The sequence below is a fragment of the Talpa occidentalis genome, unplaced genomic scaffold (assembly GCF_014898055.3).
Source record: "Talpa occidentalis isolate TD23 unplaced genomic scaffold, MPIMG_talOcc4v2.1 talOcc4.5, whole genome shotgun sequence".
Classification (NCBI taxonomy): Eukaryota; Metazoa; Chordata; class Mammalia; order Eulipotyphla; family Talpidae; genus Talpa; species Talpa occidentalis.
Window position 1 is genome coordinate 105,488,831 of NW_023604861.1, and position 22,724 is coordinate 105,511,554.

A 22,724-nucleotide genomic window follows, 5' to 3' on the forward strand; every position below is an offset into this window, starting at 1 on the left:
ATGTTACCACCCCAACTGAAATTTTCTCTCACTGCAACCTCATCAGTTACTTTAACAAGTGACCCCTTTTCTTTTTGTATTTTCTAATAAAAGTACAGAAGGTTCCAGAATGATTAGTGGGTAACACTAAGGGTCCACTTCCTAGTTTATTCCCTTACACTCCAGAAGGGCAGAAAGTAAGAGATTAGCCAGGTGGAATAAGTTTGGTGGTAGGAGGGCACCTTCCTCTCTCAGGCATCCCTGAAGAATTGCCAGTTCACATCCCAGGAGGCAGCCCCACAGCCAGCTGTGAGTGGAGAACAAGCAGCTTCTTCTGGCTCAGGAGGAGGGGTCTTGGGACCAAGAGCCACTCTGCTCCAGAATGGATGCAGCAATCCCATGTGTGAGAAGGACCAGTGCTAAGGCTGCTAAGGCTGGCAGACTCAAAATACCCTGCTTAGCATAAGCTTTAGAAAACATGTGCCAGGACTTGAGGTTAATTTAAAATTTGGATGCTTGAGCAGTCTCAGAGGGGGAGAATGTGAACTACCTGCAGGTAGAACCACATCTTATTCAGTTTTGCATCCCCAGCAAGGTATATTGTTCTGTGGAAGGTTCTCAATTAATATTATTAAAATAAATGAAATTTATGACTAGCATGAACGAAATAAGTGAGATGAGCGGAACAGGGGCTCCTGACTGGTCCAGAGGGAGGGTGATACCTTTTTAGCTATACCTTCCCAGCCAGCAGGTGTCTCTAGCACCCAGCCAGCTATTGCACCGTTAGGCCAATCACACTAGTAGTCAGAGTAGGGGAGCAAAGTCACAGTAGCCACTACCTAGTGACTCCACCACTTCCTAGAGGCCTGCTGGGTGCCAGGTACTGTAGTGCACAACCTCATATGTGCAGTCTGATTTTAATTTTTCAATGTCAGTTTAACCTTTACCACAAATTCCTCAGTAAACATTTTTTTTTTCCAGTTGGCATACAAAGAAACTGAAGCCTCAGGAGGTCCCCTTTTTGTGCTTGTACCCAAAACTCATGTATTCTTTTTTTGCACTATATTATGCCAAGATAAGTCATATCATGCTGAAAATGGTTTTTCCTCCCATCTCTGCCACAAAACACTGTCCTGAATTTCATCAAACTTCCTAAATTGACAGAAACCAATGATCTCCTAACAGACTATTTTCCCAAATGTTCCTATGTTGTTCCTGGAGAAGCTGATATTGCCAGTTCACCTTCAGAGTCAACATGTTCTCCATGCTCAGCCATCACTGGAGGGTGCTCAGCCCTGGCACAGGAACCAAGTGGATGGGCCCCATCAGCATGAACTGCCCACTGACTACCAAATCCAGAGGGGTTACAGATGTTAAGGGCCATGAGCTCTAGGTAGGACGACAGTGGTTCTGACCAGGAAGGGTGAATGTACAACAGGGATTAAATTAATCCTGGGGAGTTTCAGAGAGGAGAGCAAAGGTAGATATTGAAAGACACACCCACATGGAAGAGAGTTAGTCCACCAAGCCAATGGGGCAGCTGAGCCAAGTGGTCCTGACATGAGGTCATGCAAGATGTATAAACTGGTGTCCAAGGGGGTGGGAGGGGAGGGATTGGGGCCAGAATGGGGGGGCTGCAATTGTATGGGGAATATAAAAATAAAATTTATTATTAAAAAAAAAAAAATAAACTGGTGTCCAAGACTGATGGGTTCCAGCTAGAGAAGGGTGGGCCACTCTTATTAAGTGATAATATTATCTTTCTGGGCAACTGACTTTAGCCATATAAGGTTTTTCCTCAAGTGGCAGGGCAGATGGGAGATAATTTAAAAGGCAAAGACTCCCATATGTGAATCACTCTGGGTAGCTTTTAGCTTTGAGAACTTTCTGCAATGAGGCAGCAGGTGCTGCTGGGACAGGGGGAGGTGGAAATGATTCCAGACGTGGATTATTGGTTGTGCAGGGACAACACAAGCTGCCTACTAGCTAGGGTCTGCTGGCTTCCTGAAACAGAATTCATCTGCTTTGGACACAGTGGCCTGTTTGTTTTATAATAATTAGCATTCAAATATTTACACTTTGTACCAATAATGTGCCAAGGTTCATGATTGAAGCTGTAAATGAGCTTTAGCATAGTGCTTAATAGTTATGAAAATGATAGGCTGCCTACCTATCATAGGGTTTGAAATTTTTACTCTGATTCTTCAAATGTAAGTGGGCTTTGGATCGCCGACAGGTCACTCTTACCAGGTGGCCTCTGTACCAGCAGATGCCACCTTTTCTTAGCAAAAGCATGCCAGTCCTATCCCAGGAGGGACCCAGAGCATCACTGTGGCTGGCAGTGCAGTGGTGAGTGATGGCAGAGAAGCACGGGCACAACTCAGGCGGCCAGTGAGGGTCATCATCTTTGATCTACACATTGCGTGGTGGGGAATGAGACAAGATGAGATGCATCTACCTATCAGGAGGAATAAAGGCAATGTAGATTTGGCCAGAAAGCTCTTTGGGCAGACACTTTTCAGATCCTTGCTAGCATACAATTTGGGCAAATCCTTTGAGCTTCAGTGTCTTTATCCAGTGTGAGTGACAACACTGCCCAGCTCATCACTGCTCCATGAGATGAATGCATGAAGCAGCGCACGTGGCATGCCTAGTGCAGTGTCTGGCCCGACTTAAAAGCTCAATAAATACCATTTTCAGTCCAGGTTTTAAAATTCTGCTAAAAGTAAAATACTGGTATAACAAGTGTGGATTTCACTACATGAGTATTGGTCCAATGTGTCTATGCTTGCCAATTTACTAGCAGGCATCCCTCTCTTTGAATGGCCCCAAACTGATGTGCCCTGTGGTACAGACAAACGCTAGCCCTGCCTTCAGCTAAGAAGCACTAAATTAACCCACCTGAAGAAAGACCGCGCCTCTGTGTTTGTCATAAGAAATAAACTCGTTATGAACTGAATGTCTAAGTATCTACTAACGGGTTCATTATGTTAATCAGCTTATTATAATTTATGCTGCTATAATTATAAAAAACTGACAAATATTTATTAAGTCTACTGAAAGGCTGAATATATATCACATGATACTTTGTCCTTGGGGAACTGACTTAGTTCCTGGAAATATTAAGATTTCAATTATTGAGTACAAAAGAATGAAAAAAAGTACACTAGAGATTCAAATTTTAAAATCTCTCTGCAGGCCCCACAAGGCCTCTCACAAGACCCCAGGGAAGAAAGGGTGCTTAGGAGAACCCCTTTTAAAAGACTTCAAGAAATCCCATGAGGCATTTGCTTCATCCATTAGAAAGAGTTTAATGTTGCTAGAGCCACATCTTTAAAAAAAAGGAAGCTTACATGCTTTCGCTTCATCTCCACAGATCTGCATGGGTGAATCTCAAGAGCAATGCTGAGGGAAAAACAGAAGCTGCAAAAGCAAACATACAAATCATACTACTGATGTGTAATTTTAAAACACCAATACAAACTTCTGCTAGGAGCGAGGGAGGAAAGATCTGGAGAAGTGGAAGGGAGGGTTCAGAAGTTGGCGATATTTCCTTTCCTTGCTGAAATAATACAGCAAAATATTAATATGTATTAAATCTGGTTATGCATATACTTACTTATATTATTATTTTCTCTATTTACATAGTTTAAAGTATAATTTTAAATATAACAAAAGATGTAAAAACAAGAAAAATCATGAATTGTGTTTATATTTACATCTCTGCTTCCTAATCTCTTTGGTTAATAACTCTTGCTAAATATTGGCACAAAGTATAAATCAAACATTCTACAATGTATTTCAGTGCTGGTTAAAACTTTCATGTGTCATTATGAGTTTATAAAAGAATAACTTAAAGTTCAATGATTTATGGAAGTGGAGAGGAGCACTAAGCTAGTAACACTGGAGCAGGAATTTTGGCCTGACTTTTACTATCCATGTGAATTTGGGTAAGTTTTTTTTACCTCTCTGAGTCTCATCTTCATTTTTCAAAAAATGACCATATAGGGTTGTTACAGGATAACATTTTAACTGAGAAAAATCAAAGTCTTAGTCTATTGTTACTACCAGAAATATTAAGTGTCTAAGATGATCAGCTATGCACTGAGCATCCCAAATTCATTTATCCCCAAATCTCTGGCAGGACGGGTTTTCTCTTGGTCCTCTGGCTGCCACATTCCGGGATGTCTTGAGTGTAGCACCTCTGGCCTCTATACCTGCCACACAGAAAAGGAGTCTCCAGGCTACTGAGACAGCAATCATGACCTGGATCCCTGAAGACCCAAACCAAGGAGGCACAAAGTCTAGATTTGGGTTCTGAAGACAAAAAGGGAGGACTGGCAATCCAATTCGTTCTCACTGTTAAGCCACACAGCTATGTATGATGTTATCAGTAATACACACAGTATTTTAATCACTGCCTAATAAGAGCCCAGCTCTTATTAAGGCAGTGTCCCTATTATCTGGGAACAGTGGTGAAGCCCAATTTCTGGATGAGAAACACAAACCACAGTGAGGTTACTTAAGAGTCCCAGCGTTAAGTGTTGGAACTAGGGCAGACCTGATGTAATGGCAGCACGCAAAATGAGGCCAGTGGTAATGTTTGTGCTCTTCCTTCCTCCCAGGCTTGTTGAAAATAGCCAAGAAAAAAATGCACTAGTAAGAGCATTTTAAATTTAGATGTCCGACACATTCATTCAGTTTTCATGATATAAGGAATTTTAAATAGATTTAATTATGATGTCAAAGTAGCACATTTTTTTTGCTTTATGAAATAAGTGTAAATAGAAAGATGTTTCCGGTCTACATAAAAAGTTGCCTTTGCAGATGTAGAAATACAAAAGAATATCGAATATAGATGAACATTTTTCTAGGTAAGTAACAGCAGGAGTTTGCTTTGTAAAGCCATTTAGTGGCTTTAGTAAAGATGCCTTAATACTCCTGAAGTTTAGTTCTAAAGATTAAACTTTAGAACCTTATTAAGTTTTAGAAAACATCACATTATTAAGCACCAAACAACAAACTTCTTAACAATATTCCACAGAAGTAACAGGACAAGCCACTGGCATCTTCCTGGGGTGGTAAAAGTAATAGAAGACTTGGGATGGGAAAAACTCAAGCGTTTTTATATTAAAATGGTGAATATAAGATCAACTTGAGAAAAATCAAAGTCTCTATTGTTATATTATAAAGGTGAAGATAAAGGTGAATGTAAGATCAACTTAAACATTTAATATAAAACAAACATGAGATGCAAAGAAAGTTCTTAGAGTAGAGTTTTAAACTCTGTCCTCCAATAGGCCAAAGCTGAAAGTTCTTTTCCATCCACAGAGCTCCCTCCCATGGAAAAATCTGAGCAGCTGAGTAACATTCTAGTATCAGGCCCCCAGAGACATAAGAACAACTTCGACACAGTTCAGATATTTTCTTGGTGCTTTTCTAGCCGACATTTTTCAAAGTCCATAAAAACTTGCCAGCTTATAAAATAACTTTGAGAATTATTTCACCCTTTTATCTTCTAAATGGCAGCAAAGCCCAGTCATGGCCAGTCACTGAGTCACATTTCCCATGTGAACAGCAACACAAAAAACCTATTTTTGCCTCTTTGTGCATGTACACATATGCATATAGTGCTAATCCCCCTTTACACACTCACCCATTGCTTTATTCATTCATAAAGTTCTGTAGATCTGTAGCACCCACTGTGTACTGAATTCTAGGCACACAATGTTGAGCAAATCACTTCTTTCCTCATTGAGCTTACAGTGATGTGAGAGAGAAATTAAGTACACAAACCTTGCAGGATAGTGCACAGTCTTAACTGATTTCCTTTACCACATTCCCTGTTACCTCATGGCCTTCTTCCACTCATAGAAATAAACATAGGATCTTCAGGCTGTAATTATACTTGTCATGGGAGAATCAGAAGACAGTAATGTCAACTTGACATTTAAGTTCAAAATCTGTATTTCAAGGGGTGGGGAAGGGGAGAACAAAAATTTGAAAGAGTTCTTTCCAAGCCAGTTTTCTCTTGCCCAGGGGGAGACAAAAGTGATCTTCAGGCTGATGGAAAGTAGATTTTATGGCATCATTTAGATTGGGGAGCTTGGGATGGTCACATGGAGGCAGTACAATTTAAGCCAAGAACAAGTGGATGATAAAGAGATAGGTACTTGGGAGCCAGGGTGCATTTTGAATAGAAGAACAAGTGTTGTGAAGATAAGGCAAGTAGAAATCTGTGCAATGTAATTTGGGTAAGCACACGGTATTAACAGATCCTCTTTACAAAGGTCAAACCACTTACTACCCAATTCACAAACACACTGTGATAGGGAAGTGCTGGCTTCTATGAGAGGCACCACTAAGAAATTGTGAGAAATCACCACTGCTTTTCAATATAATACTGGAAATCCTAGCCAGAGCAATAAGACAAGAGAAAGACATACAAGGAATCCAAACAGGAAAAGAAGTTAAACTATCACTATTTGCAGATGATATGATAATATACATAGAGAACCCCAAAAACTCTACAGAAAAACTAATTAAACTAATCAATCAGTTTAGTAAAGTGGCAGGATACAAAATCAACAAGCAAAAATCAGTAGCCTTCCTATACACAGACAATAAATCTGAAGAAGAAATAAAAAAACCCATCCCTTTTATTAGCAAAACAAAAAAAAAATCAAATGCTTGGGAATAAATCTAACAAAAGAGGTAAAGGACCTATACAAAGAAAACTATAAAACACTGTTAAAAGAAATAGAAGAAGACACAAAGAAATGGAAAGACATCCCCTGCTCATGGATTGGAAGAATAAACATTATCAAAATGTCCATCCTACCAAAAGCAATATATAGATTCAATGCTATTCCAATAAAAATTTCAATGTCATTTTTCAAAGAAATAGAACAATTATTGATGAAATTCATATGGAATCACCAAAAATCCAGAATAGCCAAAGCTCTTCTGGAAAAGAAAAAAAAAAAAGAAGGGAATGGAGGCATCACACTTCCAGACTTCAAACTATACTACAAAACCCTAATCATCAAAACTGCATGGTATTGGAACAAGAACAGACACGCAGACCAATGGAATCAAATAGAAAATCCAGAAATAAACCCACAGATTATGGTTAACTTATATTTGACAAAGGAGCAAAGAATATGCACTGGAGCAAAGAAAGTTTGTTCAATAAATGGGGTGCTGAGTCACTACATGCAAAAGAATGAAGCTTGACCACTACCTCAAACCATGCACAAAAACCAACTCAAAATGGACATAAGAACTGAAACCATAAAATGCATAGAAGAAAATACAGGTGAAACACTACATGACATGCACATCAAAGACATCTTTACAGACACATCACCCAAAGCAGTGATAGTGACGGCAAAGATAAACAGCTGGGACTACATCAAATTAAAGAGCTTCTGCACAGCAAAAGAGACAATAACAAAAGCAAAGAGAAACCCCACCGACTGGGAGAACATTTTTGCACACAATACTAATGATAAAGGCCTAATCACAAAAATCTGCAAGTAGCTGATGAGACTCAACAACAAAGAAAATAATCCAGTCAAAAAATGGGCAGAAGAGCTAAAAAGAAACTTCTCTGAAGAGGAAATGCAAATGGCCAACAGGCATATGAAAAAATGTTCAACATCACTTGTCATCAGGGAAATGCAAATCAAAACTACCATGAGATACCATCTCACACCAGTGAGAATGGCACATATTAAAAAAATTAGCAACAACAAATGTTGGTGAGGGTGTGGAAAAAAAGGAACTCTTCCGGCACTGTTGGTGGGAATGCAAACTGGTCCAACCACTATGGAGAGCTGTGTGGAGATTTCTTGAACTACTAAACATAGAGCTTCCATATGATCCAGCAATTCCACTCCTAGGTATTTACCCAAAGGACACTGAAACAGTAATTCCAAAGGACACCTGCACGCCTATGTTTATAGCAGCACTATTTACAATAGCTAAGCTATGGAAACAACCCAAATGCCCAAAAATAGATGACTGGATCAAGAAGAAGTGGTCCATATACACAATGGAATATTACTCAGCAATCAAAAAAGATAAACACATGCAGTTTGCAGCAACATGGATGGAGCTGGAAGGGATCATGCTCAGCGAAATAAGTCAGAAAGAAAAAGAAAAATACCGGATGGTCTCACTCATAGCAGGAATTTAGAAAACCTAAATAAGAGACCAGGAAAAAGACTAATCAATACAAATTAAAAATCAAAATCAACAAAAAACTATAAACCAGAGACACATTAGGGGCGAGGGGGAGGGAAGGGCAGGGAAAGGAAGGACTAGAGTCAAAATAAAGAGGGAGATGCAATTGTATGGGGAATATGACCAAAATGAAAATGCATACATTGTGCAAAGATGAAAAAAGATGTAAGAATTATATAAAATAAAATATTTAAATAAAAAAAATTGTGAGAAACACTAAATATTTTCTCTCTCAATGCAATGGGTTTCAACCCACCCATCAGGTCTCAGCAAAAACCTTCCCTCATGAAAGAGATTTAGTGAAAACTCAACCACAAACAATTGAGAAATGGGAACTTAGAACTATGACTTCTGGAAATTTCTTTTGTAAGATATAGAACTAGGAAGATGAGAGAAAAGTGAAACTAGTATCTCTACCTGCACCAGTTCTATCACACTAGAGAGGCACCGCTGTCAAGTGACAGCAACCCAGTCCTTCTCTGGAGTGGGGCTAGCTCAGCTCAACTCTTGAAATGTCAAGGACAGAAATTAAAGGAGTAATGAATGGGTGAGACTGCAGTCATGGCTAAATTGTAAGAATCTGAGTCTAAAGATGACATCAGAAAGGAGCACATCAAAGGACAGGAAAGTTTTTGTCTCAAAATTGTTTTCTCTGAGATGACACCATGAGCCACGAGTGTTCTGATGAGATCTGGTTCAGTGTCCACACTAAACAAGGCAGCCAGTTATCTCCCTATTCCCATCTGTTCCCTTTCCTTATTGTTACAATTTCTGTCCATTCTGCAAAAAACTTTCTTCCAATGTGTAAATAACTCATGGCACATAAATTACCTACCTACATTTGAAGAAAATACACACACACCCCCCACATGTATTAATAAGCATTTTATTACTTGTCTGGGCACTGTGCTAGATGATAGAGATTAAAAAGGGACAATTCAACACAGTCTTAGTTTTCATGAGTCTATAATTCAGTGAAAATAACTACTAAAGTTGTCTTTCTGGTACCTGTGTTAGTCAAAAATATTTCATTATAAAATGAAACTGAAGTTCACTTATCTTATTTCTTACTCTTATGTAAATATGTATAGTATTAAAGTTAGGATATGTGTATCTAATTTCCATGCTGTATAAATCAAAGTTTGGTAGCAGGAAAAAAAATCATTGATCCGGTATTTATTCACTCAACAAACATCTCTTACTACGCACATACTCAGACATAAAATTATTGGCAATCATATCATATATCATACAGGCTTAGGTAAGATACAGGCATCACAGTAGTACAACAGTACTGATCTCTATACTGCCTCTTCTGCCAGTGTACATTTGCTTATTTTATTTCTGCTCTTGGCAAGATTTAAATAAAGTTTTTTTTTTCCCTCGTACTCCACAAATGTTTGCAGTAGCTATATTACACTTAACACAGCATTAACTATAGTACAAATATACACTCCCCAGATTGCTTTTTAAAAATGGAAAATGTTTATGATCTCTATCACAGAAACACTGAATTCATCAGTCTAAAATTTATTTAAAATGTCATAAGTGTCTGATAAAAATCTGTATCTGGAATTCATTGCTGAGCAGTGTACAGTTATTACTCTGAACTCAAATGAAGACTATACCACACTATGTCCTGGCTCTTTCAGAATGTAAAGTTTAAGTGGAACCGGGTATGGTTACTGTGGGTTCACAAATGCATACTAGGGCCTCCCTGGGGGTGCAAGGGTTAAGACGCAACCTATGAAGCAATCCGCAGCCACTGCAGCATGAGTTTGATTCTCAGCCAGTCGGGGAGCAAGCCACCTGGCAAAGCAGACCTCTCCTGACTTGCCTGCTGCTCCCCTCAGCAGTGTATTTCAGTAGATCTGCCTGTTCTGTTCCCCACTCTGTCTCTGGTGAATCCTCTCACCCCCTACACCTCTGGCCTGTACCCCAGCTCTTATATGCATAAATAAATAAATCTTAAAAAAATGCATACTAAACAAAGCACTTCTGATTTGGTTGCCCTTCTCATCTGAATATAATTTTTTAGTCAATGTATGTGATCTTATTATGTCTTAATTTAAGACCCTGACACTAAATGGAAGCAGTTCATATAAGAATCTATATCGATAACGGCGGCAGGACAGGCAGTCAAGAAAAGCAACTCAACACTAGAGAAAACAAATAATTGAAATATTTTAAATTGGATTAATTTGGTGTATAAAATATATTTCTAGTTTTCCCAGCCATCAAATAAATGAATACAATAATAGAATCATGAGTTCATTGCTCACAATAAAATGTATTTTCTTTGGAAATGCAAAGGAACATGAAATCAGTGGTGGTATTTTTTCCTCTCCCTCCTGGAGATTATGGAGATTTAACACAGGCTGGGAAAGACCTTATAAGGACATCAACTTTCTCTTTTTACCAACAAGGAGTCCATCGTCTGGAAAATGAAGCCAGACAAAACTAGTTAGACAGAGCTAGTTAGAGACACAGAATGAGAACACTGGTTTTCTGGCTCAAATGCTGTCTTGTTCTCTGTCATTAAGTGATAGAAAGAGACAGAAATATTTAAAACCCATAGTCATGTATTCTATTCACAATACAGGTCTTTAATGATACAAAATAAATGGGATCATGGATTATATTTCTAGAGTATTTGAAAGTTCTGTAGCTGAACAGAATGCTGTAGGAATTGAGAATGAAGAATCTAAAGAATAAATTTATGATGACGTGTGAAGTCTATGAAATCATTCCAATGGAGTTAAAAACATTTGGTGGGTGTGGGGGGTACGTGGTCTCCTATGTCAGGCATCACGTTTTTGAGCTTGGCCCTAGAGCAGAAACATCACAAGGCGGCATCCTGGGCTTGAGAGTATCACCCAGTATGGATGCTGTGCACGTGAGCAAAATATACAGATCAAAACTGCGAAGTCTGGGTCTGCAGTGTTCTAACAGCAGGAGTGGGTGCTTCTCTGCCAGTTCTCTCAACTGTAAAAGAAGATGAACTGCTTTGAAAACCTCCCTGGATAATTGTGGGGATACAGACTGGGAATCAAGTGATGGGCGGCTAAGAAGAGCCACGATGGTTGGTGATGGTGATGATTATGTCCTTTCTCATCTGCAAAGGCAGTGTGGAAACGACATGACCATCTCTCTCAGTATGGGGTGTGCGGGGCTGCCTTAAAATCTCTCAGTGTGTATGTTTATTTTTTAATTTTTATTTTAAAGATTTATCTATTTATTTATACAAGCACTGGATACAGTCAGAAGCATGGGAGCATCAGAGAATTCACCAGAGCCAGAGCGGGGAACAGAACAGGCAGACCAACGAAACACACTGCTGAGGGGAGCATGGGCGCAGCAGGAGAGGTCTGCACACCATGTGGGACCCTCACCCAGTGACCGGGGATCGAACCAGCGCTGTAGAGACTGCGGGCAGCTTCGCAGTTCAGCACTCAACCGCTGCGCCACTGGGGAGGCCCTCAGTGTGTATGTTTAAAAGGAAACTTCCCAGTTCCTCCCCACATGGGCTGAACCAAAACTGGATGGGCAGAGCCCATTCGATGCATTCTGGAAGCTTCCTGTTGGAAGGACTGTGGCTGAAAGAGCGGAAGCCAGAGAGGTTAGAGAGAATGGGCTCTGCGTCCCATGCGCACCTCAAGTGGTGGTTTGGCAGGAATCCTCAAAGTACCCACAGATGCCTGTCTGACCACATTCGGATCACTCCTGTCACCTCCACCAAAACCAGCTTCAACCACAATCTTCTGATCTCTGGAGAGTGTGGTGAAGCCAGCACTCCCAGATGCCTCCGTTTTCTTGACACAAACACTGGAGCTGCCATGTTTTAAGAACCAACATAAAGTCCTTCTCTGATAGTCCCTGGTCAATTTTGGGGCTCCCACAGCACCTCATACATACCTATTTCTCCTTCAGGCAGAGGCTGGCACAGATTTCACTTTCAATTCTTGATGTAAAAATAAATGAATGAAAAAAAAAGTTACATTTCCAAAAATTTTACCATGACAGTGAACACTATTTCCCTTGCAAAATGTATTCACTTTTCCATTCTGTAGGGAAACCATCATGAGGATCTGAGTCACAAGCACCTACATTCAAATACTATTTCAACATCAGTTTCTTCACTTAAAGATGTATGGACACGGGTCAGTTATTAAACTGAGATCAGTTTCTTCAACTGCAAGAATGAGGTAATATCGCGCAGCTTAGCCAGCCTGTAAGAGGATTTTAATTGACCTCTATATGAAAGTCAATTAATGTACTGTCAGGCACAGATGCTGGAAGAATGTTCATTCCCTTTTCTCTTCTGCCTTTTTCATACTTGCTGATGGGTTCTGTAATGGTCTACAATAGTCACAGCTTGTAACAAATCTTCTGAAAGGAACTTCTACATTGAATTTCTTTTCTACCGAGTCCTGTGCTAATTCCTACTCAGTAATGAGCTAATCGGCTCAGGGGAGAAAGGGAAATGTGGAGGAAGGAGACCTAATTTTGAGCATTTGCCCATTTCCAGGTGCAAGTACTCCCATCACATCCGATATCAACCACCAATGTTACATCCCTGGACACAGAGCTGGGAAGGGATAAGCAGAAGCTTGCAGTACCGCCCACAGACCCACCAGCCCAAGAGACAGGATAGTAAAATTCAATAAAATAGTAAGGAAGTGATGAGTTTTAAGTATTTACCACCTTTGTTTCCAGCGAAGTTAATGACAGGCTCATCAAACTCTTGAATTTTACGAGCCAGCTCCAGCATGTCACTGTATCTCACCCCATCAGGAAAATGCTGACGATGCAAGCACATTAATTACAGTACATTAGGTTTTTTAACCCACCTAGAGGACTTTACTGATGCAGGGCCTTTTAAACCAATGCAGGAAGTACATGCTTAAATGTTGCACAAGGCTAAACTATAGCTACAAGCAGTGCACGTCTGTGTGGTACCTACATGGCATGTGTGTCAACTCTGCGGGCCCAGTTCCCAGTGCTGAGTACACTGCTGATGTTGGGTTCAGATGATGGGGTTTGGTGTGTGGGGTTTTTGGGTCCCTCTGAGAAAGAATTCAGCAGACATTCCATCGGCACATAGCAAGTTTACTGCCTGCATAGACATGGGCGGACAGTCTTGAAGGGCAAGGACTGCATTTTGCCAGGACAAAGGGTGTTTTTTTAAAATAATGTTCTTCGATGGAATTATTGTGGAAATTATCGCCTTGGGGTCAGACTGGGTTGGTTTTCCAAGACCAAGAAGCCTCTCTGCTCTCACCTCTGGCTGATAATCCTTTCTAACCCCAACTTAAAGATTCCCGGAACCTTTCGTAATTGGTTTAGGTAAGATTTATTTATTTAAAAGATTTTATTTTTATTTATTTTTGCATACAAAGAACTGGGGTATAGGCCAGAGATGCAGGGGTGAGAAGATTCACCAGAGACAGAGTGGGGAGCAGAAAAGGTGGAGCCACTGAAATACACTGCTGAAGGGAGCAGCAGTGCCATGTGGGTTAGCTGTGCCATGTGGGTTAGCTCTGCTGTGCCATGTGGGTTAGCTCCCTGGCCGGGGATCAAACTCATGCTTCAGTGGTTGGTGACAGCTTGATGGCGTTGAGACATTAACTAACCCCTGCACCACCAGGGAGGCCCTAGGTAAGTTTTATTAATCGTCCTTAACCCCACTCCTGCTGTTTGTCCTTGTGAGACCTTTGATCCTAATTTTTTCTCTTTTTTTTTCCCCTAAATTTTTCTACTCTAAGTTTCCATCTCTGGCACCCAGGCAACCTGAGTGGTGATGTTAAGCCGACTTACTGCAGCTCTTCTCTTCATCACGCCCCTACTACATACAGTTATTTACATGTCTTTGCTTGTATGCTAGTTGGAAGACACTATGTCATGATGTGACACTTGTCTATGTACATGTCTGGCATATGACACTCTTATTTTGCACATGAGGAAACTGAGGAACAGAGGAGGAAGGCAATGTGGAAATGACACGACCAAGGTGCCCCCCAGGGAAATAGCTCTGGGACTGAAAGCCATGTCAGTTTCATAAAACCACTTCAGTCTCAAAGCCCTTCAGGAACTATATTTCATCCGCTTATCCATTTGTACAGACACTGACTCATTTTAAAAGAGGTAATAAAATAGATTTGTGATTTATAAAATAATTTTTTGCAGCCTGCTCAATTCTGGAAGTGACATTTAATGACTGCAGCATGCATTTGCATAGAACTGTGTTTCGTACAAAAGAACCACCTGGAAAACCTGCTTAGGAGTAGAAGAAGTAGGAATGAACTTTGAGTGATGTTTCCTGTGGAGCAAAGTGTGGTACTATAGAAACAATAAGCATGACTTCATTTAAAGCCAGGACCTATACCATGTCCTTTCTTATTTCCTGCTAAAAATGATGATAGAGGGAATGTTCTTCCTTAATTATCAGAAAGCTGAAGATAAAGTGTTAGTAGGATGTGCATGTATCATGAGGTGAAATGAAAACAGCTGAGGTGGCTCTGCGATGCATTTCCACTGTTCTGGTGAGAACAAAATACATATGCATGTACCAGCAGCCAATACAAATTGTGCAATTTCAGTGATTTTGCATTGGTGATAAATGCTATTGTATTAGCATTTAAAACTGGCATCGCACCATATAAAAAGGAACAGTAAAATTCTTGCTAACAATCATATTTTTTCTTTAGCTAGAATAACATTAAAAATGCCATGACAAGTCAAGAGAGAGAAGAAAGATAAAGGGAACAGAATTTTTAGTACCATTAAGGTTATTTCTTCCCTGCTTTTGGAGCTAAGGGCCCACATTTTAATTCTGCATGGCCCTGATGTCACACAGTTACTAAGTGGCAGAGCTGAGATCTGAATCCAGGCTGATACCAAAGTTGCTTTGCTTTAACACCATCTTTTCAGCCTCCCATTAAGAGCAACAGGTTTTGTATAGTTTCAGAAAATTTTTATTATCCACAGTTATCAATTTGGACATGTGAAATTTATTTATTCTCTTTGCCTTTTCTTCCTAGTTTTTCTTTCTTACATCCTCTGATTCATTTAAGCTGTATTTTCTCCATTCACTGGCAAATGCTTACTCTGTGCCTAGAACTCTATTATCCTACAGTGTATTTTTTTTAAAATTACTCTGAGGAACAGTATTAATTCTTTTTTTTTAAAGATTTATTTATTTTTATACAAGAGCTGGGGTACAGGGCAGAGGCTCGGGAGGGTGACAGGATTCACCAGACAGAGCAGGGAGCAGAACAGGCAGACTGACTGAAATACACTGCTGAGGGGAGCAGCGGGCGAGACAGGAGAGGTCTGCTGCGCCATGTGGGAATCTCCCTGGCAGTCCAGGAATCGAACCTGCGCTGCAGGGGCTGTGGACAGCTTCACAGTGCTGCATTCAACCTGCTGTGCTACCAGGGAGGCCCTATCCTACAGTGTATTAGCAATGACTACAGTGTTAAAGACAAAGATGGCCAAGTCATTTCTAAGCACTTAAATAAAAACAAATAAATGATGAGTTTCATGTAGCTTCAAAGTCTTTCTGCTACTTTTCCCCAATACCTAATTACAGCTGTTGCCAGAGGCTGTAATTTATGGCCTGTGTGTGGGGACTAACGTGGGTACTTGGCTCCTAAGCAGGCCTCCTTTTCAAAGAGGGTTTGTTTGGGTGCACACCAAATGTGGAATAAAAGCAGCAGATTAGCATTCTGGGTGCATGAATCCCACAGAGAACTCAGGGAATTTCCATCCACAACTTTCTGCATCATCAAGACCCTCCAGATTGTATGTTACATCAGTCATAAATCATTTCAAATGATAAGATATTATTTCATAAGGTGATGCCATAGCAAACCAACAACCAATCCCCAAACCTTTAGGAGAGTAGCTAAAGCAAGGGTCAAAAATCTGCTAGGCATGCAGCCAATACATTCCCTTTGGTGACTGTGTTCTAGTAATAATAGCTGCAAACGCCACCAGCAAGCCCAGGACAGATGTGCTAATCAACACTTAAAAGTACTGTTTGTCAAAAAGACTCAGATCATTTACTCTCATCTCACAGAAGGAGGAACTGAAGGCTGAATGTAATTAACTTTTCCCTAATTTGTAAGAATAAAAAGTTGAATAAATCACAGACCTAAATTGTAAAAAATAAAACCATCTGAAAAGATAACACAGGAGAAAATCTAGATGACTTTGGGTATGGTGTTGACTTGTTAGATGTAGTACCAAAGGTATTCAGAGAAATAATTCATATGCTGGATTTCATTAAAATTAAAAACTGCTCTCTGAAAGACAATGTTAAGAGAATGATAATGTAAGCTGTAGACTGGGAGAAAACATTTGCAGGAGCTACATCAGATAAAGGATAGTTGTGGAAAATACACAAAGAAATCTTAAAATGCAGCAATAAAAAAAGAACAACTGATTTTAAAAATGGGCCAAGTACCTTAAAGACACCTCATCAAAAAAGATTTATTGATGGCAAATAAGCGAGTGAAACGATGTGCCACATAGAATGTCATCAGAGAAATGCCAATAAAGCAACGATGAAATATGACTACAACATACCTATTTGAATGGCCAAAATCTAGAACAGTGACAACATCAAAAGCTGGCGAGGAGGTGAATCTACAGGAACTCTCATTCATTGCTGGTTAGAAAGAAAAATGGTATAGACACTTGGGAAGAAAGTCTGGGGGTTATTCATAAAATGAAACAAACTTTTACCATATGATTTGACAATCATGCCCCTTGGTATTTACTCACAGGAGTTGAAAACTAATATTCACACAAAACTTGCACACTAGACCTTTATGGCAGCTTTAATCATAATTTTCAAAACTTGGAAGCAAACAAGATGTCCTTCAGAAGGCGAGCTGATAAATAAACTGGTACAACAAAATAATGGCATATTATTCAGGGCAATCAGTCATGAAGGAATCATAAATGCATACTATTAATGAAAGAATTTAATCAGAAAAAGTTACATACTGTACAATTCCAACTATGTGACCTTCTGGGGAAGCCAAAACTATGGAGACAGCAAATTATCAGTGGTTGTAGAGGCTAGGAGGGGAGGGGTGGATGAACCAGCAAAGCACAGAGAATTTGTAGGGTGTGAAACTATTCTGATGTTACTATAATGGTTGATGCATGTCAGTATACTTTGGTCCTAACTATAGGTTTACATAGCACCCGGGAATGAATCCTAAGGTAAACTCTGGGTCCCGGGTGGTAATGATGTGTTAGTGCAGGTCACTGATAGTAACAATGTACCACTGAGGGGGGCTGGTAATGGTGGAGGGTAGGGGGTATATATGGGAAATCTCTGTACCTTCTACTCTATTTTGTCAAAACCTAAAACTTCTCTAAAAGTCTTAAAAAAAAAGTAGAAAAAAGGAAGAAAAGATAAAGAGTAGTTCACACAAATCCCCCTAAAGTGGAGGCCCTAGAATTTGAGACAGTACTTACAATCAAGCCTGTCTCTCCTCTCAGCCAGCCTTCTTGAGTTTATGAAGAACTTTCACATACTGTGCAACTGAGTGCCATATGGATTTCAGATTAAATGTCCCATTCTGACCTCAGTTATACTGAAAACAAACTTTTCATAGGTCATAAATTTTTAGGACCCGCCATAATAAACTAACTATCTGTGTACAAATCCCAAAGCAAAGATAACAGTCCTGAAAATCATCAGTGGGGCTTCAACAGTGCTTTGGTGACAGTACTGACATGCTGACACCATGTGTCAGGGAAAGAGAGGGGAGACCAGACGAGAAGAAAGGCAAGGGGAGAAGCCAACACAAAAAACTGTCATCAATCGAGCATCAGTATAGACTTGGGAGCTTAAGAGACCAATGTAAGGCAACTGTTTCTCTTCTTAGGAAGGAGACTGCTAACCTCAGAAAGTTCCTTTCTTCATACATTTCTGCTCCCACATGTGTTAACTATGGCCAATGAGCTGGAATTAGAGAGCAATATAATAAACGCTATGGAAAACAGTGTTTGTTAAAGGAGTGCCACTACATCCTGTGAAACTGGTAATAAGATAAAAAGTAAATGGTGCTACCCCACTGCCGGATCACAGCCAACTCCCGAGTCCAGCATGAAAGAGCTTTCTTTTATCCAACAAACATCTCTGGAAGGAACTTTGCTGGCCCCTGGGACACAGGCACATGAGATAAGCTCCCGTATCTAAGGATTGTGAGAAGGTAGAGAGAATTTGGGGTACAAGACAGAAAGAAACCCCAGGAGACACATGCATGCAGCACTGACAAGGTCTTGGAGAGGGTGAACTCACTAGAATTCTTCATTTGCTATGGTATCTTTCATGAAGGTGTGTCAGGTGAACAGGGATGAGGGCACCTGGCAACTGCCCTTGTCCACAGTTTTATTTCTTCCATTTAGTCAGGTGGTGTGTGGGGCATGAAACTCCTCTGGTCATTTCCTTCAGCAAACAGAAAAACACCTTTCATCTCTTGTTTTCACTTTTCCTCCAAAGCTCCTAGACAATGACTGCTCTGTGACTCAGTGGTAGCTGTTCTTGTCCTAGGCAGCCTGGAAGACATCAGGGGGCAGAGGGACCTGCTCTTGCCTGCTTTCTAGGTCATGTGTGGGAGAGGTGACCATTCACATAGTGCAGAAGTCGCCCCACACAACTCTGCTTTCTGGACTGGAGTGGGGCCTTAACAGCTGTCAGTCAGAACCTTCCAGAATGCTGAAGAACCCTGGGGAGGGAGCACAGGATTTGTTAATTTTAAGCCCCTCTTATTAACTTGACAGCAAAATGGCCAGTGAAGGCAAGACGGGGAGAGTCAGCTCTGTATGGGCAGCCACGAGGGGAATCATATGCTTTGTGTTTGGACAAGGAATTCTTCCACTTGCCACCGCACAGTGAGATCTTCCCACCTGTCACTTGGCAGAGCAAGCTGAAGGCCTTATGCATATCAACTTGCAGGATGCTAGCCTTCCATTCTCTAAGGTACCAAGGGAGGGCCTTGCTTTCCAAAACAAGAAAAAAGCTATTTTGGTGTGCAAAAATGAATGTGTACTAGTAATTCACTAAGAGGATCTGAAATGTGGAAATTTCCAATTACCTCAGACATGTAAATAGGGTAAACGTGGATTTCTTGAACCATGTTCAAGAACTTCTTCTAGAACCATGTTCTTTATTGACGGTTACTAGGAAGTCACAAAACTGTGTTTATGTTGAAGCTCACAGCCTAAGAGTACACCTTCCCAAGAGGTCTAAAACAATTGCAAAAAAAAAAAAAAAAGAATGAAAACCAAACAAATAAGCAAAACACAAAGCCATTACTGAAGGCCCAGGCCACATTCACTATCTTTTAACGGCCTCAGATCCATTTGAAATCAGTTTCAACCTACAATGATTATGAATTTCCTGTGAGTACTTCAGTTGGTGGGTTGGTTTGATTATAGAGGCTAGATCTGGAATTCAGGTGCCAGAACACAGTAACAGAATTTTCTAACCACCTACAGTTATCAAGAACTTTGTCCTCATAACAACATAATTAAAAACTACAGAGAAACTAAGTGACAATGCAAACCTTATTAAGCTGGCATAGCATGACTCAGGAGGAAAATTGAAGGGGTGTACAGACAGTGTACATTGTCATTAAGCACAATGAACTATATTCACAAATTTGGAACCAACCTGGATTTCTAATAGTCGACCCTGATTTCTTACTTAAAAAACTTTCTTTGCCTGGTGTGTGGATTCAGGGGCAGACAGGAGTCTGTGCTGATGTTGTAGAGACTGACTTCAGACCAGTCAGTCTGAAGTCAGGGTCACCAGGAAGAACTTTCAGAGCACGACTATCAGCAGGGACAACTGCTAATAGCTAACACCCAGGAAGTCATTAAAATCTATTTAACTTGATTATGAAAGTGCTGTAAAATTATTTCCACGGGTGAGAAGAAATCCACACTGAGTCCCTTCTCTCCTTCCACCCAAGCGATCTCTTGCATCTGATGCATATGTAAATGAAACAATTTCTTCAAACTTCTTCAAATGCTCCATATCTATAATAAATATATGAATGTTTACACATGTATATGTTTTAATATTTATATTAATTCCCACTGCTTTCATTAAATATCTGCAAAGTTCTATTTACTACTGAGAATCACTAAAGATCCCTAGCTGTAACCACCGGTAACATTTAAAATTTTAATTCTAGGATGGCTTAGGAGGAGGGACAAAAGTCCCTTTAATTAATGACTCATCCCAGGCATGGCCCTAGCTCAAAATTTACCTTTTCGAAGACTGCAAAATTTAAAACAAAATTCTCTTAAACAGAGAGAAGGGAGCAAAAATTTAATACTTAGCATTCAAGAGAATATGAGCATGGGAAGATATTCTGAAAATACACGATGATGCACGTACAATCTAATGACACCAAATTTGCACTGATCCCTCGCCCCTGGAAGGCACCCCTCCCACCCTGCCTGGCTGTTTTGTCTGGAGTCTGGCTGAAGGAGGCCATGGCCACCAGTGTGACACAGCATGAAGGCACAGACGGTACCTTCCCAGGCTTAAGCTAAAGGTGCGTGTTAGTTTCCATACCTGCACCCGGCTGTACTGAACCTCCGGTCAAGGCATTGCATTTATAATTCTTCATGGACAGCTGCTGTTTTATATTCGCTGTGGTATAAAGGCATCTTTCCAAATTTTATTATCTATTCATGGACGATTCATAGGCAGGCAGAAAAATAAGTAGCACAACCTAACACTGCCCAGTCCCTTCACTTGGAAGGGGCTTCATCCTCACAACAGGTGCTGATAATGTATGCAGTCATAACTGTTCAAATTTGATCCTACATTTATAAACCTGAGACCAAGTGTTTCTCTTTGGACAGATCCTACCCAATTTATTTGCTAATTATTTACCAATTACAATTGTCCCTCACTTGGAATACTTGTTAAAGAAAGGACAAAGATGCCCAACCAACTGTGTAATAATTTATGAAATGAAACTTGAATTTCAGATTTTCTGTGAGATTCATAAGGGGCATAAAAATCGTAAAGTTGAATGGTTTAACTTTGATTCCTAATATCCTAGTAAACTTGGGTCTCTAAAGTGATTATTTGCCTTTCTAAAGACAATGTATGTACAGAACGGCCCACTGGGTCCAGGGTACCTTAAAACTTGAAAGAAAGAACCCTGTTCTCTACCCTGCATTTTTATAATTCATGTTAAGGAAGTAGTCATTTTAATCTAATAGGGCTCCTATGTCCATTCACTCAGTATCAAGCTACCTACTGAGCTCAGTATGTGGAGATGTGTTATGTAGCTAGGACATAATTCAGCTCCCTGCAAGGTCCTTACAGTTAAGCAGAAGTGTGAGAAGTGAACAATCGATTATAATAGAGGTAATAGTAAGTGCAAGAATAGAGGAAGGATGCTGCAACCCAGAAAGGAAACATTCTCCGTATGTGCGTGCATGTGCGTGTGTGCATGCGCGCATCTGTGTCCACGATGGAAGGCTTGCTGATGGAGAGAAAGACTTGGGTCCATCCTTAGAATCAGGCCAATAATGGTCAGAGATGTTGTGAAAGTGGGGAAGCAGAGACAACATATGGGGACCCAACCCTGAAACACATCATGTTCTAAATATTCTAGATTGTGCCCTATATGAAATGGGGGGAGTGACTGGAGCATTCAGGTGTGGGGGGGGTGTCACATGATCAAGCTTAGCATCTGGAAAGATGACTCCTTGCTAATATGGAGACAGGGGATGGGGGGTGCAGGTGGTGAGATGAGAGGATGCGGGTATGTGTCCAATGAATTCTAATATAAACTGCTCCTTTTGTTACCAAGCATGGGGCTTCCTTCCACACTGTAAGAATATGAGCACTAGAAGCTGAAGCCTGGCAGCCCACTACCAGAGCCCACTCTGCCTGCCAGAAACTGTAAATGTCCCTTCTCCATCAAGAGAAAGCTCTGGACAGGCACCTGAAGCATTATTCTTTTTTCAAGCCACTTAAACAGCAAATGCCCCTAAGGCATGTTGTAGAAAAGTCAGCATTTTCAGAAGGAGAAAAGATACAGCTTTCTTTTGGGGAGAGAGAAACCAAAACACGGGACTTTTAATTCTCTGTGTGCTTTGGTTGCCAAATGGGCCGCTCGACACCAAATGGTTCCACAGCCATTTAGCTTTGGGTTTGAGCCAATTTCTTTGGTTTTAGAAAATCCTGAATTTATGCAACATAATCTGAGTACTCAGACCTTTAAGAAGCAATATGCCTGTTTTCCTTTTGATTCTCTAAATCTCCTTTCCATTTTTTCTATCTTTCTATTAAATTTTAAGATATCGTTTTATTTCTTCTTTATATTCCTTTGAACTTCAGTTTTTGGTATGGTGGAAAACTTTCTCAAAGTTGGTCAGTGCGTATCCCCAGGGCGGGACAGATAATGATATCTTGATGGAGCTTTTAGATTTTTTTTTTTTAGTTT

The 22,724-nt window shown here is 40.3% G+C and overlaps 1 protein-coding gene across 14 annotated transcripts in view; it reads right to left on the reverse strand.

The window, feature by feature from the left end:
- Window positions 1-22,724, reverse strand: part of ST6GAL2 (ST6 beta-galactoside alpha-2,6-sialyltransferase 2) — a 69,553-nt gene that overhangs the window by 39,356 nt on the left and 7,473 nt on the right. For 6 of the 14 annotated variants that reach the window (XM_037528062.2, XM_037528058.2, XM_037528059.2 and 3 more), the window contains 3 exons: window positions 12,931-13,027; window positions 12,142-12,187; window positions 3,333-3,402 (listed from right to left, as the gene is read on the reverse strand). The exons of 3 other annotated variants lie outside the window; for them this stretch is intronic. The gene's annotated coding sequence lies outside the window, so the exon portion shown is untranslated. Of the gene's footprint in view, window positions 1-3,332; window positions 3,403-12,141; window positions 12,188-12,927; window positions 13,028-22,724 lie in introns of all 14 variants that reach the window. 5 more of the 14 variants (XM_037528063.2, XM_037528057.2, XM_037528054.2 and 2 more) reach the window with 4 other exon arrangements.